The 18014-nt window shown below is 39.8% G+C and overlaps 1 pseudogene; it reads right to left on the reverse strand.

The window, feature by feature from the left end:
* Positions 1 to 11424: 11424 nt before the first annotated feature.
* On the reverse strand, positions 11425 to 13157 carry LOC112310552 (upstream-binding protein 1 pseudogene; annotated as a pseudogene).
* Between the last annotated feature and the right edge of the window lie 4857 nt (positions 13158 to 18014).

Raw genomic sequence — 18014 nt, forward strand, 5'->3', positions numbered from 1 at the left:
GAGATACTGTGAGTTCAGTTCCAGACCACCGCAATAAAGTGACTATGCAATAAAGAAGGTCATAATCTTTTTTTCTGGTGGAGGGTCTTGCTTTCAATTTGTAAAAAAACCAAAAAACAATATCTGTGAAGTGCAATAAAACAGGAAAAGCCTGTACTTCATATAAGTGTTGTAGGGATCAAATGAGACTATGCATGCACAGGATCTGCACATACTAACTGATAAGTGTTACCTATTATCACTCTCATTTTATATATGTGCAAACTGAAACTCAGAAAGTATTAAGCAGCTTTTCCAAGGTCATGACAGCAATTGTAGATTCGGGTCTGAATTCAGTAGCTTGAGACCATATCCTGGATGTTTAACCATACAGTAGTTCTAATTCTTCATCTGATTAGCAGAGTTAGAGAAAGTATTCTGTAAAGCACCATTTAAATGCACATATGCCCCCTGGGAAGGGAAGGAGAACCCATTGCCTTCCCTTATTAGCACATCAGCACAAATTGATTCCTAAATTTAGCTAATAGTCACCTCAGGAGGCCAGAGAGACTGCCCACAGGAGAAAAGAGATGGAACTGCAATATTTAATAAGGGGTAAGTGGGGGTAATCCTAGCAGCTACAAGCCTCAGGTTATACAATATGGACACTGTCAGAAAGAGCAAGTTCCAGAGAAAGGATACCCTAGTTCTCGGTACCAAAACTTAATTCCTCCAAAGACCAGTTCATTTGATTTGATGTTTTTGTTACACTAGGTGCTGGGCTATCTATTTTAATTTCATGACTGAATATTACATTTCTGAGCTCATCTAATTTAATTCCCCACAGTGGGACCAGAGAAAAAGGATGGTTGTGTCCAACTCCACAAGCAGCCCAAATTCCTGCCTGGATGGGAGGAAACGAGACCAGCTACTATGCACAAGGGTATTGCTGGACTCAGGCCTTGGAATACACAAGTCAAATCTCGGGTCAACAAACTTTCTTTCACAGTTCCTTATCTTACCCTTCCCCTTTCCACTGCCCACCTTGTTTGCTTGCACCCTGTGGTGTAAGGCTTAAAATTAAGGCCCAAGGTTCTGTGCTGCCTTGACATCTGATGAAACTGGGTGCGCCTCAAACGATCTAACTCCAAGTTCCCCTCCCTAGTATTTTCCCACAGATTTGGTTCCCCTTAGCCAAACAACCCTCTTTCTCAAGGAGACCAGGCACAGGTCCTGCTTATCCCTGAGTCCTGGATTTCAGTTCCCAGACAGCTCACAGAATTATTCAAACAAACCAATCACAGCCTCCTGTGGAAGCCAGAGGAGCACCACACCCTCTTAATGCAATAAAACCTGCCTCCCACAGCCCATGTGCTGTTTACTTTGTTCTCAAGTACAACCCCTGTGTGGCAATGTGTGGTATGCTGTGTCCGCCTAGTCTGGGCTGTGACTATATGTGACTAATTTAATTACTGTCAATGTCATCTGTCCAGTATTAGGTGTCATGTGTTTAGTCATACTCATAACCATAGTATACAAATTCCTCCCTCAGGAAAGAAGTACGTGAGGAAAACACACCCTTTCCTTGGGTCACCAATAAGCACAGATGAATGGCAAGCAGTTGTGCTTTCCAGAAAGCCTGTCCTCTGGCAGGCATGGAAAATAGGCACAAGAAACAGATTTCACTGAGAAGAAATACAAGCTGTGTCAAGGTAACTATAGATCATGTGGGAAAATGGTGTAAAAATGAGTCACATTAGAGAAATGTAGGCTACCCGATCTTTATCACTGCAGACTAAAGTTGTGAGTCATGAGAATTGAAGGTATTAATGTAAAAGGAGAGCCAGGTAGGGGAGTTTAAATACCACTTCCCAAAATGTTTCTAAGGAACCTGTGAGACAGGAGGTAAATGACTCAAAAGAGCAAGATAGCAGGTGGATAATGCACAAACACATGCTTAAATAGAAATTGGAGTTTTATTTAAACAGAGGAAATTGTGCCTTTGTAACAATGAGAGCAAGTAAGGAAAGTGTTTCATAGATGGGCAGGAACCATTTGTTTGTGCTTTTATTGTTGCATGTGCTCACAGGCACTAATGAGGAATGGGCCCATGAAATACATAAAAGAGCTCAATAACAGATGCTAGAAAGAATCATCTAATCTACCAATCAATTTATAAATTCAAGATAGTGTGGTAATTATTCTCTACCATTCTATTATAATTAATTTATTTTACCTGGAATAATTAACCACCTTGAATAAGAAAGGACCTCTGCTTAACATGTTAATAAATATTTTTGTGGATTAGCTCTTGGAGAGCTAGGACTCGGTTAAGCACTTATAAAAATTAGATTCAGTGCTGAGCGTCCCCTTTCAGTTTGAAACCTGGTAACCTAAAATAAGAAAGAGCAAAACCAAACATTAGAAAATTTGATTAGTCTCTACAACTATTTTCAGAAAGTTACATCACAATTTTTGCAGCATTAGCTACAACTTCGGATACCAATACCTCCACAGCAGGTGAATACTTCCAGCCCTGGAAGTCAAGGTTTTCATCCCTCTTTTAAAACCAGCATTAGAGCAAGGAACACACATGAAAATCATTGTGATTTCCTCCCTGGAAGCATTTCTAACTTAACTACAATGGTTTCTTAGTGCTTGTTATATAGGAGCTGGGTGACCTTGTGATTACGAGGAGCTCCCCTCCTGCCCTGCTGCCCCTGAATGAGGTTTCTGTCAGTTGCCCGCACCTGGATAGACTCACTTTGCTTTTCACTTTACCCCAGGACTGGTGCAATCCATGAAGTTTACAAAAATAAAAGGTAAATGAACCCAAGGCATTAATAATAGCTTATTGCCAAATGGGAGGTGTGATTTGATGTATTTAGGAATTCAGAGTTGGAAAAATCAAGAAAGGAAGGACACTGTCTTCAGTTTGTTATTTTTTCTCCTAACATAGTAGCATCTAACACACTTCTAAGTGCACAATAAATTCCTAGTGATTGTTTCTCTACTAAATATGCAGGCAGATGACTCTACAAATTGTTTCCTATTCATAAAGTGTGGGTCTTTTTGCATGACCCACGTCTAATGAGAAAGCATCCAAACGCAAACCCAATGCTGGAGAACTGAGACCTTGACAATTCATTCTTGTATTCCCTTTTTTCCTAGGTTGGATGAAGGTCAGTTCTGCTTGCTGGTAAAGGGTGTAACCTAGAAATTTGGCTCCAAACCTGTGGATCATAAACTCTTGAGCAACTAAGAAGTTATTTGTTGTAACTGGTATATAACCTACAGGCAAATTATAATCATTTTCTCTGGAGAGAAGAGAAGACAGGAGAGGGGAGGGGAGGGCAAGGGAAGGCAGGAGAGGAGAGGAATGGAAGGAAAAGAACAAGGGTCTTCATCCATTTTTTAAACAGTTAAGACATAGTGGTCTAGATAAACACTTAGGCACTCTTCTAATCCTAGAGTCCCACTGACAATAAAATATAAAACAGTCAAGAAGCGTTTTCTAAGTTCTACAAGAAAATTTTAAATTGCAAGCTCTGACATATTTCCTGACCCATGCTCTTGCTCTGAGTCTCACGCCTGATTTTTCAATATTCCATGTAGTTTAATGACAAAACAGCCTAAATATTAACAAAATCCTAGGTTATGTTTACTTGTAAAAACTTGAACATATACAAAAACAAGATACAACATTGCATATGGAGTTCCACCATAATTCTGTAAAAGAAAAAGACCACAAGAAAACAAAGGCATAAAGGACCCATAGGCAAAGCCAAAGGGGGAAGGATTGAGGGTGGGAGGTGGGGGTGAGGATGGGTGGGGCAGGGGAGAGGAGAGTGGTGGTGGGAAAATGGAGACAACTGTACTTGAACGACAATGAAAGATTAAAAAAAAGAAAACAAAGTCAAATTATGGCTGATTTTTTTTTTCTTCATTCTATATTTTTATATTTTGAAACTGTCTGAAACAAACACAAAAATAATTTTTGCAATAAACACATGCCTTGTAACTTCTAGGAGAGAGGCGTCAAACACAATAACAATGTGCTGTTACAAATGTAAAACAATTTTAAATTCCTACATTTTATATGATGCCATTATCAAAAATCATATTTAACTTTTCCTCAAAGGAGTATTTCATATATTGTTATTTAAGTCAATACTACTGGAAAGCTAAAGTAACCAGAATATTTTAGGGTACTGCAAATTTGTGTCTTTTCTGCTTCCATAAGAAAGAGTAAAAAATGGTACATGAAGGAGACTCTAGTAAGGACTCGATCAGTACCATTTCAGCCTAAGCCACTGTAGCTGCATCCAAGACCCAAAAGTGCCTGCCACGTTGCCAGGTTTTCATATTAAGGGCATATTACTAGACTATTGACATTCTTGGAAATCTCCAAATTCAAAAACATCATGGCAAGAAGATTTACAAAGAACAAGTAACAAGTTTAAAATAATGTCTCAAAAAAAAGCCCTGGACCAGATGGCTTCACAGGCAAATTTTACCAAACATTCAAAGAAGAACTAACATGTAACCTTCTCAAACTGTTCCAAAAAGCCCAAGAGAAAAAAAAAAAAAAAGACTCCTTAGCTCATTTTACAAGGCCAGCATTATCCTAATTCCAAAACCATACAAAGTGACATCAAAGAAATAAAATTATAGGACATCGCTGATGAATACAGATGAAAAATCCTTTGCAAAACTATTAGCAAACTGAATTCAGCAATACATTAAAAAGATCATATACCATAATAAAATGGAATTTATTCCTGGGATGCAATGTTGGTACAATTTCCACAAATCAGTAAACATGATACATCACATAAACAAAATGAAGAATGAAAACAATGTGATCCTATCAATATGTGTATAAAAAGCATTTGACAAAATCCAGCACCTATTTATGATAAAAACTCTCAGCAAAGTGAAAATAGAGGAAACATACCTAAACATAATACAGGCCATCTATGACAAACCCACTGCCAGCATCATACTCAACAGGGGAAAAACTACAAGCATTTCACTTAAGATCAGGAACAAAACAGGAATGTAGCATAATAAAAAATAAATATTCAGAAATTGGTTGCACTCCTATACACCAATAATGAACTATCAGAAAAGGACACTAAGAAAATCCCATTTATAATTGCCTCAAAAAATAAAACACCTAGGAATATGTTTAACCAAGGAGGTAAAAGATCTGTACTCAGAAAATTATCAGACACTGAAGAAAAACTGAAGAAGATACAAATAAATGGAATCACATACTATGTTCATGGATAAAAAAATTAACATCATTAAAATGTTCATACTAGCAAAAGCAACCTATAGATTCAACTGAATTCCTATCAAAATAGCAATGGTGTTTTTCACACAACTAGAACAAATAATCCAAAAGTTTATATGGAACCACAGAAGACCCCCAATAGCCACAGCAATCTTGAGAAGAACAACAAAGTTAAAGGGATCAAAATATTATACTATACAAGGCCATAGCAATGACAGCAATACGGTACTGCTATAAAAACATAAAACAATGAAACAAAATAATCCAGCATCATACTCCAGCAGGGGAATTAAACCCATACCTTTATGGTCAATTAATATTTGACAGAGGAGGCAAGAACATACTATGGGGTAAAGACAGTCTATTTAATAAATGTTGTTGGGGGAGAACCAAGATGGAGGTGTAAGTAGACACACTGCGCCTCCTTGCACAACCAGAACCGACAGAAAACCGAATGGCAAGGAAGTCCAACACCTAGTAGATAAAAAAAGAAACATTCATTCAGACCGGTAGGAGGGGCAGAGATGGGCACCGGGGCGGAGAGGACTCGCGTGGCCGTGGCGGGACCGAGACTGGCGGAGTGTGGGACGAACGGGGCAGACAGTCTGACCACTAGCAGACCCTGCGGCCCCACATTCGCACACAGATAAACCGGGATGAACGGGGGGGGGGGGGGGGGGGGGGGGGGCGGGGAACGAAGCAGACCGCACAACCCGGGGCTCCAGCGTGGGGGAAATAAAGCCTCAAACCTCTGATTGAAAACGCCCGTGGGGGTTGGGGCAGCAGCAGGAGAAACTCCCAGCCTCACAGGAGAGGTCGTTGGAGAGACCCACAGGGGCCTAGAGTGTGCACAAGCCCACCCACTCGGGAACCCGCACAAGAGGGGCCCAATTTGATTGTGGGTAGCGGAGGGAAAGACTGAAATCCGGTGAAGAGTGGAGCAGGCGCCATTGCTCCCTCTTGGCCCCTCCCCCACGTACAGCGTCACAGCGCTGATCGCAGCGTTATCCCGCCCCAGGGAACCCCTAAGGCTCCGCCCCTTTAAGTAACAGACACACCAAGACAAAAAAAAAAACTTATTGTTATTATATGAAATGTTAAAGGGACTTATCTAAGAAAGAAGATAAAAAATATGAACAGTAAAAATGACAGCAAACTCACAGTTATTAACAACCACACCTAAAACAAAAAACAAAAGCAAACTAAGCAAACAACTAGAACAGGAACAAAACCACAGAAATGGAGATCACATGGAGGGTTATCAACAGGAGAGTGGGAGGGGGAGAAGGGGGGGAAAGGTACAGAGAATAAATAGCATAAATGATAGGTGGAAAATAGACAGGGGAGGGTAAGAATAGTGTAGGAAATGTAGAAGCCAAAGAACTTATAAGTATGACCCATGGACATGAACTATAGGGCGGGAATGTGGGAGGGAGGGATTGGGCAGGATGGAGTTGAGTGAAGGGGGGAAATGGGACAACTGTAATAGCATAATCAATAAATATATTTTTTAAAAAAGACAGACAAAAAAATAAAAAAATAAATGGTGTTGGGAAAATTGGACAGATGCATGCAAAGAATGAAGCTAGACCGCCTTCTTACACCATATAAACAAATTAGCTCAAAATGAATTAAAGACTTAAATGTAAGACTTGAAACCATAAAAATCCTAGGAGAAAACAGAGGCAGTAAAATCTCAGACATTTCTCTTAGCAATATTTTATCTGATATATCTCCTCAAATAAGGGAAACAAAAGAATAAATAAACAAATGAGACTACATCAAACTAAAAAGTTTTTGTACAACAAAGGAAACCATCAACAAAATGAAAAGCCAACCCATTGAGTGAGAGAATATATTCCCCAATAATACAACTGATAAAAGGTTAATATCCAAAAGAAAACTTTTTCTTGCAATCACAAAACACTCATTATACTGAAATGTATACACCCTACTATTAAAAAAAAAAAAACACGAAGTAACAAGTTTGTTGGTACCATAATTTAACTTATTTCACTGGGCAGACAATGATCAACACCACTGGCGTTAATTTCAAGTTTGATGAGCTTTTAATTATTTTTACCCCGCTTCTAAATTCCTATGAGGAATTCAAAATAGCACATAGCATTAAATGACATTTACTGTTCCATAAATCTGAGAGTCAAAAAGGAATGCTAAAAACACAAGAAAAACTAAAATAATTAATTGAAGCTCAGTTCTTTCCCTAGTGACTGGTACAGGAAATATGTGGTCATAGAAAAGCAAAGGGAAAATGACAGAAAGGAACGCTCTCCTGCTTTATAGTCTAATAAGAGGTATAGATATTTTTACACTGAAGATGAAAATATTTAGACACATTGCTTCTTTGTAACAGACATCCCCCTTTATGAATAAAATAAAATGTCAAAGCTTTTACCCACTAAAGTAGTTTATCTTCTGGGAGAGATTTTAAATTCAAAATGATGCATTCCTGTTTCTGCCTGAACAAAGATAAGGATCAGATAATGCATTCAAAACCAAGACCTGGGTAAATGGACAGAGATGCTCTAATTACAATGGAATTGAAGTTTAAAAACAAACTGGGTGTGCTACATGACAGGCATCAAAAATGCTTGCTGATGAATTTTGGGAAAGGTTTTGGGTGAAGACAAGACATAGGATAAATTGTGAAAACAGTGGGTTTCCTTTGAAAAGTATAGTGGCAAACAAGCATTTGGTTTTGTGAAAAAGGCAATATTTTCATAGAAATAAATTATTATGTGGTATATAAGAAGTCTGTAAATAATCACTAGAACGCTTAATAATGATTGTACTAAAGCTCAATATTTGAGAAGTATAAGGAATTTTCATGGTACAATTTAGTGTTTGATTTATGATGTCTAGTGGTCCAATAATAATTTCAAACTGTTGATAAAGATGACCCCTTAAAACCAAGTCAGAAACCAGACTTTTTCTACTGTTTCAGTCACCTATTTGTGATGTTTAGGGTAGGGTATTAAGAATATTTAATAAGGGGCCCTGACAAGTGTGGCTCAGTTGGTTGTACATCATCCCACAAAGCAAAAGTTTGCTGGTTCACTATGTGGTCAGGACACATGCCTGGGCTGCAGGTTTGGTCCCCAGTTGCAGCGTGCATGAGAGGCAACCGATGGATGTTTCTTTCTCACATCAATGTTTCTCTCCTTCTGTTTCTGCCTCCCTCCCCCCCTCTATAAATACATAAATTAAATCTTTTAAAAAATGTTTAAGAAGGGGTGGTGCAGGGTGAGTTAAGAAGGGCAGTTGAAGAGAGGGGGTGGAGGAAAAAAGAGAAAGAAAAATCACGTGAGTTTATAAGACAATGAGAAAACAAAGGCAATGGGGCTTCAAAAATGAAAACCAGAGACAAGTACTTCCTGTCAAGATGGAGGCATACATAAATACACTTCACCTCCTTGAACAACCACAGAAAGAATTACAACTAGACCTCAAACACAAAGAACACCCAGAAATGTCAGAAAATTGAACTGTATGGAAATCCAACAACCAAGGATTTAAAGAAGCCACATTCATCCACATGGGTAAGAGGGGTGGAGATACTGAGATGTGGAGACAGGCGAAGAGGCACACAGACAGGGTGTAGCGTGGAGAGGCAGTGGCAGCAAAATGGGTGGTCACACATTTACATGTGGTGGGCAAAAATCGGGAGGGATACCTTGGGAGTGAGTGATCCTAGCCACAGGCCAGACTGCACAGTACAGGGTTTCAGCACTGGGAAAATAAATCCCACAAACTTCTGGCTGTAAAAACCAGTGGGGTTTGGGGTGGCAGAAGAAATTGACAGATTTTCAACAGACTCCACTTAAACAGCCCACATTGACTTAGAATGTACGTAGACCCACCCCCTCTGGGATTCAGCAACAGGGCCACATCTGGAAGGTCACCAGTTGCATATGGGGAGTAAGTGAATTGACTGGAAACAGGGTCAGTTCTGGGCAAACCTCCAGGAGCCAGACAACAGCATCGTCCCCTTTCCAAGCCCTCCCTCAACACAAAGCCACAAAGGAGTGAAGTGGGTTGCCCTGGTGATTACCAGAGGCTCCACCCCACACAATTTACAGGTGCCTTTTCTACATAGGCCACACTACTAAGACGGAGTCAACAGCTCTACCTAATACACAGAAACAAACACAGGGAGGCTGCCAAGTTGAGGACACAAAGAAATATGGCCCAAATGAAAGAACAGAACAAAACCCCAGAAAAAGAAGTAAATGAAACAGAAATAACCAACCTATCAGACGGAGAGTTGAAAAAACTGGTGATTAGGATGCTCAGTGAACTCACTGAGAATGGCAACAACAAGAAGACCCAGGAAGAAATTGAGGTTACATTAAATGAAATTAAGAAAAATCTACAGGGAACCAAAAGCAGAGGGGATGAAGCCAGGACTCAAATCACCGATTTTGAACATAAGGAAGAAATAAGCATTCAACCAGAACAGCAAGAAGAAAAAACATTTACAAAAATGAGGATAGTATAAGGATCCCCTCAGACATCTCGAAATGTACCAACACCCAAATCATAGAGGTCACAGGGAGAAGAGGAAGAGCAAGAAATTCAAACCTTACTTGAAAAAATAACTTCCCTAATTTGGTGAAGGAAGTAGACATACAAGTCCAGGAAACACAGAGAGTCCCAAACAAGTTAGACCCAAAAAGGACCACACTAAGACATGTCATAATTAAAATGCCAAAGGTAAAGATAAAGAGAGAATCATAAAAACAGCAAGAGAAAAGCAGAGAGTTACCCACAAAGGAGTTCCCATCAGACTGATTTCTCAAAAGAAACCTTGCAGGCAAGAAGGAAAGAAGTAGTCAAAGTCTGAAAAGCAGGGACCTATAACCTAGATGACTCTATCCAGAAAAGCTATCATTCAGAATTGAAGGGCACATGTAGTGCTTCCCAAACAAGGTAAAGCTAAAGGAGTTCATCATCACCAAACCCTTATTATATGAAATGTTAAAATGACCTATTTAAGAAAAAGAAGATCAAAACTATGAACATTAAAATGGCAACAAATTCACAACTATCAACAACTGAATCTAAAAAACAAACTAAGCAAACAACAAGAACAGGAACAGAATCATAGGTAGGAGATCATTTGGAGGGTTACCAGCTGGGAAGGGGAAGGGGGAGAGTGGGGGGATAGGTGCAGAGATTAAGAAGTAGAAATTGATAGGTACAGAATAGACAGGGGGATGTTAAGAACAGTATAGGAAATGGTGAAGCTAAAGAACTTACATGCACTACCCATGGACATGAACTAAGGGGGGTACTGCTGGAGGGAAGGGGGTACCATGTGGAGGGGAGCAAAGGGAGAAAAATTGGGACAACTCTAATAGCATAATCAATAAAATATATTTAAAAGAACAGAAACAAAATGCTAAAAATGGAAGAAGCAAAAAGGTTTTCAATAAATCTGTGACAAAGCAAAAACACTAAGTGTTTGTACCTATTAGGAATTACACTGATCCTCTTACCAAGGTCCTCTTTTTAATACAGTTTGCTTCCTGCTGGGCTCTTCCCCAATCTGGCATGATTACGTGAGATGCACACTCATAAACATGATTTTTTCTGAGAAGGTGCCAAGCCTCTTGCCTGACCACAATCACTGTGTCAGCACATTGCATCTCTCTGCAGACAGATTCCATGCTGGCTCCACAACAGCTCTGTCCGCCAGCCCCAGGTCAGCAGAAGGTTCAGGTAATAAAGTCCAAACTGGCACAGAAAGGTAAATGCCCACCGTACATTTTTTACATTCAATTCCAAACTGCACACAGTGTCAAAAGACAGCAAAGGCTGCTTCTAGGAACTCTTTGTACTGGCCTGTACCAGAGAAGCAGGCGGCCCCCTGCCTGTACCAGCGCTCCCAGAACAGGTGTGCTGTCCCAGTGTGCTCACTGTCACGAGGACACTTGGCTATGCCAGTGACAGTAAGGGGAGTCACCTCTCGTACAGCTCATCAGAAAGTTCATCTTGTTTTTCAATATGAAACACTTCATATAATAAAATCCAATCCCAAGACTTCTTAGATTCAGTCTTGACACACTTTTAAGTGTGACTTTATTTGGTACTGAATATACTTGTAATTTAGACTATGTAAGACATCACATGAAAATTATGTGGATATCACCACTATTTTCAACTTTTACTGTGGAGAATAAAAAACAAATTTCATCTTGAAAGTTCTGAACCATTTGATCACTAACAAGAATATTAATACCAGTGGGGCCCTTTCTGTAAATGTGGCTAATTTAGTGGAAAGGAATATTAAACACCTATGCAAGTTTTCAAGCAACTTCTGAGGCAACCATTTCTTCCAAGTAGATCACATGACAAACATCGGTGCCCCAACACCATTCTCGGCTCAACTACATGCAGCTACTGCTGCCCTTGGGGCAGTGAGCTGCCCTGCTTCTCCTGGCAGACACAGATGGTTATGTGGGGCATAACCAACCTTGACTGCAGGGAATTATAGAGCTGACGTCCACTGGCTGCACTACAAATTTGTACTAAATGTTCCTTTCTCAGTTTTAGTAAGTCGGCACCTGAAAAGTTGGAAAAAGTCTTGTGTAGGAAGAGAATCTGTTTTTGAGCAGTCACTGCTGTTTGCTGGGTCATGGCTGAAGGTGTTCACTAGAGATCTGTGAAATGCCATTTCCCTCATGATTTGAGGAAGAATTGCTGTCTAGGACACTAAGTGCTCTGCTGTGCAGAGGTGAAAGCGGTCACATAGGCTGTGGGTCACGGAGAACACTCTGTGAGGACTGTGGCACCACAGGATGGCTGATACTTTTCTTTCTCATGACCAGTTCTCTTCTCCATCTTCTCTTGCTCTTTTTTTTTCCTGGTCTGTACCTTTAGGCTTAAAATTTTTGATTTGGTACCTGCTAACTGTGAATGATCTGTGTATTCTCCATTTCATTCTGCTTAAAGGTATCTACGTGGATCCTGAAAGGCACTCCCTTTCCACCCCCACGCTTCCATGGCATAAGTTCTGTGCAGATGCAGTGTAGCTGAATGAAAACAGATGTGCATTCTGCAGGGTCCCACAGAAATTCAACCGCATTTAACTGACTTGGATTTGTCCTTCTGTCAATTATTCCCACAGACATTGGAACACCTAAATGAAGAAGTCTGTGTCCTGGGCAGTTATACTCCAACCTTGAAGTTGCAGATATTCTGTATACTGTAGCCATCTATCATTAAATACAACTCTTATGATGCTCTTTACCAATTTTCTAGTCATCTCAGGCATATCTCCCATTTTCCGATTATCCAGCATTTGAATTTCATAAGGCTAACCTTGGTTCAGGTAAGTGAGCATTTTATCATGCAGTTTTACTGCTGGAGACATTACGGCACATGTTACATAATGAAAGAGTGGGTTTTTAGATTCATCATCCAATGGAGGCTGGAATCTTTCTGCTTGAAAATGGGCAATGCCGCCCTGACTGGTGTGGCTCAGTTGGTTAGGTGTCCTCCTGCAAAGCAAAAGGTCACAGGTTCGATTCTGATCTGGGCACATGCCTGGGTTCCAGACCAGGTCCCCAGTTGGGGGTGTGCTTGGGGGTGTGCAGGAATCAACCAAGATGTTTCTCTCTCACATGATGTTTCTCTCCTTCTCTCTATACCCCCTTCCCCTGTCTCTAAAAATAAATGAGTAAAATCTTTGTTCATAAAAGCTAAAAAAAAAAAGAAACAAAATGGCCAATGTCAAGATATCACTCATGCTGTAGGCACCAGCGCCCAGGTCCTGTCCAATGCCTGAGAGGCTGGGGTCAAAGTCGTGCACCAGGCTGGACTCGATCACATCATCCATCTTGAGCACCCAGGCCATCTTCCAGCCTCGTGACCTGGCACACAGCAGTTCTACAAGCAGGGTGAACTGACCGGTCTCCACCAAAACGTCCGGGGGGGTGGTAGCAGGTGAAACCTCCAGCAGCTCTGCGAGTGGTCACTAGGCAACACTAGAGTGGCACCGTGGATGAGAGCACCAGGGCCCATGGACAGGGAAAGGCAGGAAGCTCCAACAAGAGCAGCAGGGCCACCAGGGCACCTCTCTCCCAGGCACCAGCCCTGCAGCTCATGCAGCCACAGCTGCTGCTGGACCATCTAAGCCCCTGGCTGCACCCTCTCCAGGACTGCTCAGGGGCAGGAGTTCAGCCTACTCCAATGACCATGCAGGGGCTGAGACCACCTATCACCAGATCCCGGGGCCTCAACCCCCAGACTTGGCCTGCCACCCAAGCTCTAACCATCCTGGCTAATCCCACCAAACTACTCTACAGGTGCAGAGGATGGCTTCAGTACCAATATATAAAGAATTCAAACAATTCCACACCAAAAAAATAATGCCATTAAAAACTGGGCAGAGGACCTGAATGGACACTTCTCCAAGGAGGACATCCAGATGGCCAATAGACATATGAAAGGATGGTCAACGTCACTAGGCATCAGGGAAACACAAATTCAAATCACAATGTGATACCACTTCACCACTGTCAGAATGGCTATCATCAATAAATCAATAAACAAGTGTTGGTGAGGATGTGGAGAAAAGGGAACCATCATGCCCCGTTAGTGGGAATGCAGACTGGTGCAAGCAATATAGAAAACAGTATGACGGGTCTTGAAAAAATAATAAGTGGAACTACCTTATGACTCATCGATTTCACTTCTGGACACATATCTTAAGAAATCAAAAACACTAATTTGAAGGAATATATGCATCCCTATGTTCATTGCAGGGTTATTTACAATAGCCAAGATAGGCAGGCAGCCCAGGTCCCCATCAATAGAAGAGTGGATAAAAAAGCTGTGGTGCAAAAATACAATGCAATATTACTCAGCCATAAAAAAGAATGCAACTTTACCATTGGTAACAGCATGAATGGACCTAGAGGGTATCATGCTCAGTGAAATCAGTCAGTCAGAGAAAAACAAGTACTATATAATTTCACTTACATGTGGAATCTAAAGATGAAACTAAACAAATAAACTGGAAACAGACTCATAGACACAGATGACTGATGGTTGCCAGAGAGGAGGGGGTTGCAGGACCAGCTGAAAAAGGTGAAGGGATTAAGAAGTACAGATGGGTAGTTACAGAACAGTCATGGGGATATAAAGTACAGCATAGGGAATATAGCCAGTAATATTATAACCTAGTACCAGCTGGGTACTAGATTTATCAAGGTGATCACTACATAAGTTATATCAACATCAAATCACTGAGTTGTAGCCCTGCCTGCTGTGGCTCACTGGATTGAGTGCCGGCCTGGGAACTAAAGGGTCGCTGGTTCAATTCCCAGTCAGGGCACATGCCTGGATTGCTGGCCAGGTTCCTGGGTATAGGGGACAGGAGAGGCAACCACACATAGATGTTTATCTCCCTCTCTTTCTCCCTCCCTTCCCCTCTCTCTAAGAATAAATAAAATCTTTTTAAAAATCATTGAGTTGTACAGCTGAAACTGATATAATATTGTATATCAACTATAACTGAAAAATAAAAATTTTTTTGAAAGGAAAAACAAATACTCTCCTGATCTTTGCAAATTGAATCTGTGTTGGACACTCCTGCAATACTTAACTGCTGTCTTAACAACACTTCCTTAGCTTTCACTTCCTAGTTAGACTGAGCCTACAGATCAGCCACAGGTGAAAACTTAAGGCTTTCACAAGTCTTCTAAGAGCATTTGTCCTACCCTGTCTATAAACATGGCTACTCAGATTCCCTATTACTTGTGGGAGTTTTTCAATCTGTTATTCTTCAAAATAAACCAATTCCCGATTTTCTACTCAGGTTTCCAATATGTCTATTGTTTTCTCCAATTGTAATACTTTGCCCCAAGCAGCAGTAGCTTGTTCATTTGCCTTACAGTTTTTGGTTTGTTTGTTTGTTTGTTTTTGACAAACACCCTGTGTTTAGGACTTTTCCACCCTGAGAGAGTTTTGAGTTAGAAAAAAAAAAAACTTTGTGTCAAGCCTTAAGGAACCTTCAGTTAAGTCAAAGTAGACACATACAAGTTCTTAGGAATAAGCTCTGTTCTGCTCTGCTCCGCTCTGCTCCGCTCCCTCTGAAAACAGGTACCTACACCAAGAATGTGAGCGCTGTCTTTAAAACAAGTGCTACGCTAGGGTGGGGAGTAGGAAAAGGCTCACTAAAACACCACACTGCCCCAACCAGTGTGGCTCAGTTGGTTGGGCATCATCCTGCAAAGCAACAGGTGCCAGTTTGATTCCTGGTCAGGGCACATGCCTGGGTTGCGGGCCCAGTTCCCTGTTGGGACACATGCAAGAGGCAACGGATGGATGTTTCTCTCTCACAGCAATGTTTGATGTTTCTCTCCCTTCCCTTCTCTCTAAGACTAAATAAATAAAAACTTAAAAACATACCAGAAAGCTCTACATCCATGTTTAAGTCACCTTTTTCTTGATTCAGTTATTATCTAGCTTCTGTAAACTTTTCTTATTTAGCAGAGTACCAAAAGAGATTTTGATAGTTTTCACTCATTTTTCCAAGTGTATTTGGAGATATTGGCCCTTAAAGCTCCCTCATCCACCATTTTAATTCTCTGATTATATTATGAAAGTAGTAAATGGGTGATGGGATATGGTCAGGAAGGAGAGTAGATATAAAGGTCAAAGGTGATATGACTTATCTTTGCTTGTACACTATACCAATTATGAAGCATTCCCACCATGGTAAATAAATAAAGAGGTTTGTCAGAAGTGATTCTCATGACAGTTGAAGGCCAAATCATCTTTTATTTTTGTAATATTAGTAATGAAAGGCAAACAGGAAAGTGTGTGTTTTTACCAGAGAACCTATATGTAAAAGATATCAGAGGTCTAGTCAGATTTGGATGAGAATTTAGAGGTAAGCAAGTAATGTTGCAGTTTGGAGATTTCTGGGACCAAGTTCTAACATTGGGAAGGAAGAAAGAGGAAACAAAATTGGGTACAGGGTAAAGTCAAAATGTGATTCAGACCTACAAATTTTTGGTCAATTCCTCCAGAAGCTCTCTAGCATGTATGACCCTTTGGACTTGTCCCACAGTGAACCTAAATAACTGGGCCTTTATGCCCCACCTCAAGCAGTTATTGGCCTTGGGCTGCCTCTGGAAGGACATGATCTCAGACGGGGCAATTATCTGCAGTTGAGTCACTGTCTAGAGCTGCTGACTACTGAGGCAACTATTTGTTCTTTGATACACTTCTAAGATGACCATAAGTAGAATTTCTGGTCTGTATTAGGTACATGTTAATATAACTGGCACTGTTCCACATGCAAAGAGACAGTACTCTAAAGAGAGGTGTATAATATAAAGTTCAAATTGATTCTTAGATATCAATAGGCATATATATTATTAAAGAAAATCTCATTCCAAAGCCCTTTACTGATACTTCTTAAGATAGTAGATTTTAAGTCACCTACATTTCAAAGAAAAATAAAGAAACTTGATAATGGAAGTAAGATCTGCAGAGAAGAAGTTGTAATAAGATAAGAGATACCTATATATTATTTAACAATTTTTCCTTGACAGTTTTCTCCCAGGAATGATCTGGGGACAGAATAGATACAGTCTTCTCACTGAAAATGTATATAGGTATATCACATCAAAATATAGAGCATCTTTTATTGTTTTAGTACATTATTCTTTTCAACTATAAAACTATACATCAATGTACTCCATTATTTGTCATAAAATGGCATTATGGACACATAATCCAGACTGAATCCCTGAAAAACACAAGTTATTCTAATTTTAATGACCATGTCAGATAAAATTCTAAAAAACCCCATATCTCATTATATTTTCCAGAAATATGACATTTTAATCAAAAGATTAGACAGATATCATGTAAACATAATGCCTCTCCTTCCTGATGTGTTATGGAAAATGTACAGAAATATTAAATATATTAAACACCCATTAGTATTAGTTAATGATGATATTATGCTAGGTTATCTATAAGCTCTGATTTCAAGGTTAGTAAGTTTTGTCTTCGCTTTTGAAATCTTCTATTTTTCCTGCTATCCAATGTTTTATAAGAACACTTACGCATTCTTTGTCATTAAAAAATGTTTGCTCCTAGAAAAACCTGAAGAAGAAGTAAATGTCTCCCTTTTAAAACAAAATGCATCTGCAAGATTTTAAGGATAAAGTAATAATTTGTGTCTTATATTTCTTTGTAATTGAAAGGAAAATGCCAAAATGTTCGCTAGTTTGTGTATAAGAGTAAATTTGCCAGTGAAATTGACACAACCTTTAACAGACTTTTTCTCAATTTTCAGCTCTTCACCAAAAAACCATATGGTCTCATAGCAATATTCTAATGGTTTAATACAATTGAGAAGACTGGAACAATGTAAAACTTTGGTCTGAATCAACAAGCTACTACAGTATATCAATTTAAATTTTAAAAGTTCCTGGACCATATAGTCTTTACATGTGTGGTACATTACACACATCTAAATCTATATGAAGGAGTATACATAAATACAGTCGAGGAAAATCCAGGCAGGACTAACTACTATAGTCTAACAGGAATACCAGAGGCAGCAAGGGCTTCCCAAGTTGATAAGCAAAACCATTCTCATATTTAGGAGAATAAAATGATCAGTAACACAAAAGGGTACAAAATTTTTTGGTATACATAGGAGAAATATTTCTCTTTATTAAGAGTTATT

This window comes from Desmodus rotundus, chromosome X (genome assembly GCF_022682495.2).
Source record: "Desmodus rotundus isolate HL8 chromosome X, HLdesRot8A.1, whole genome shotgun sequence".
Lineage (NCBI taxonomy): Eukaryota > Metazoa > Chordata > Mammalia > Chiroptera > Phyllostomidae > Desmodus > Desmodus rotundus.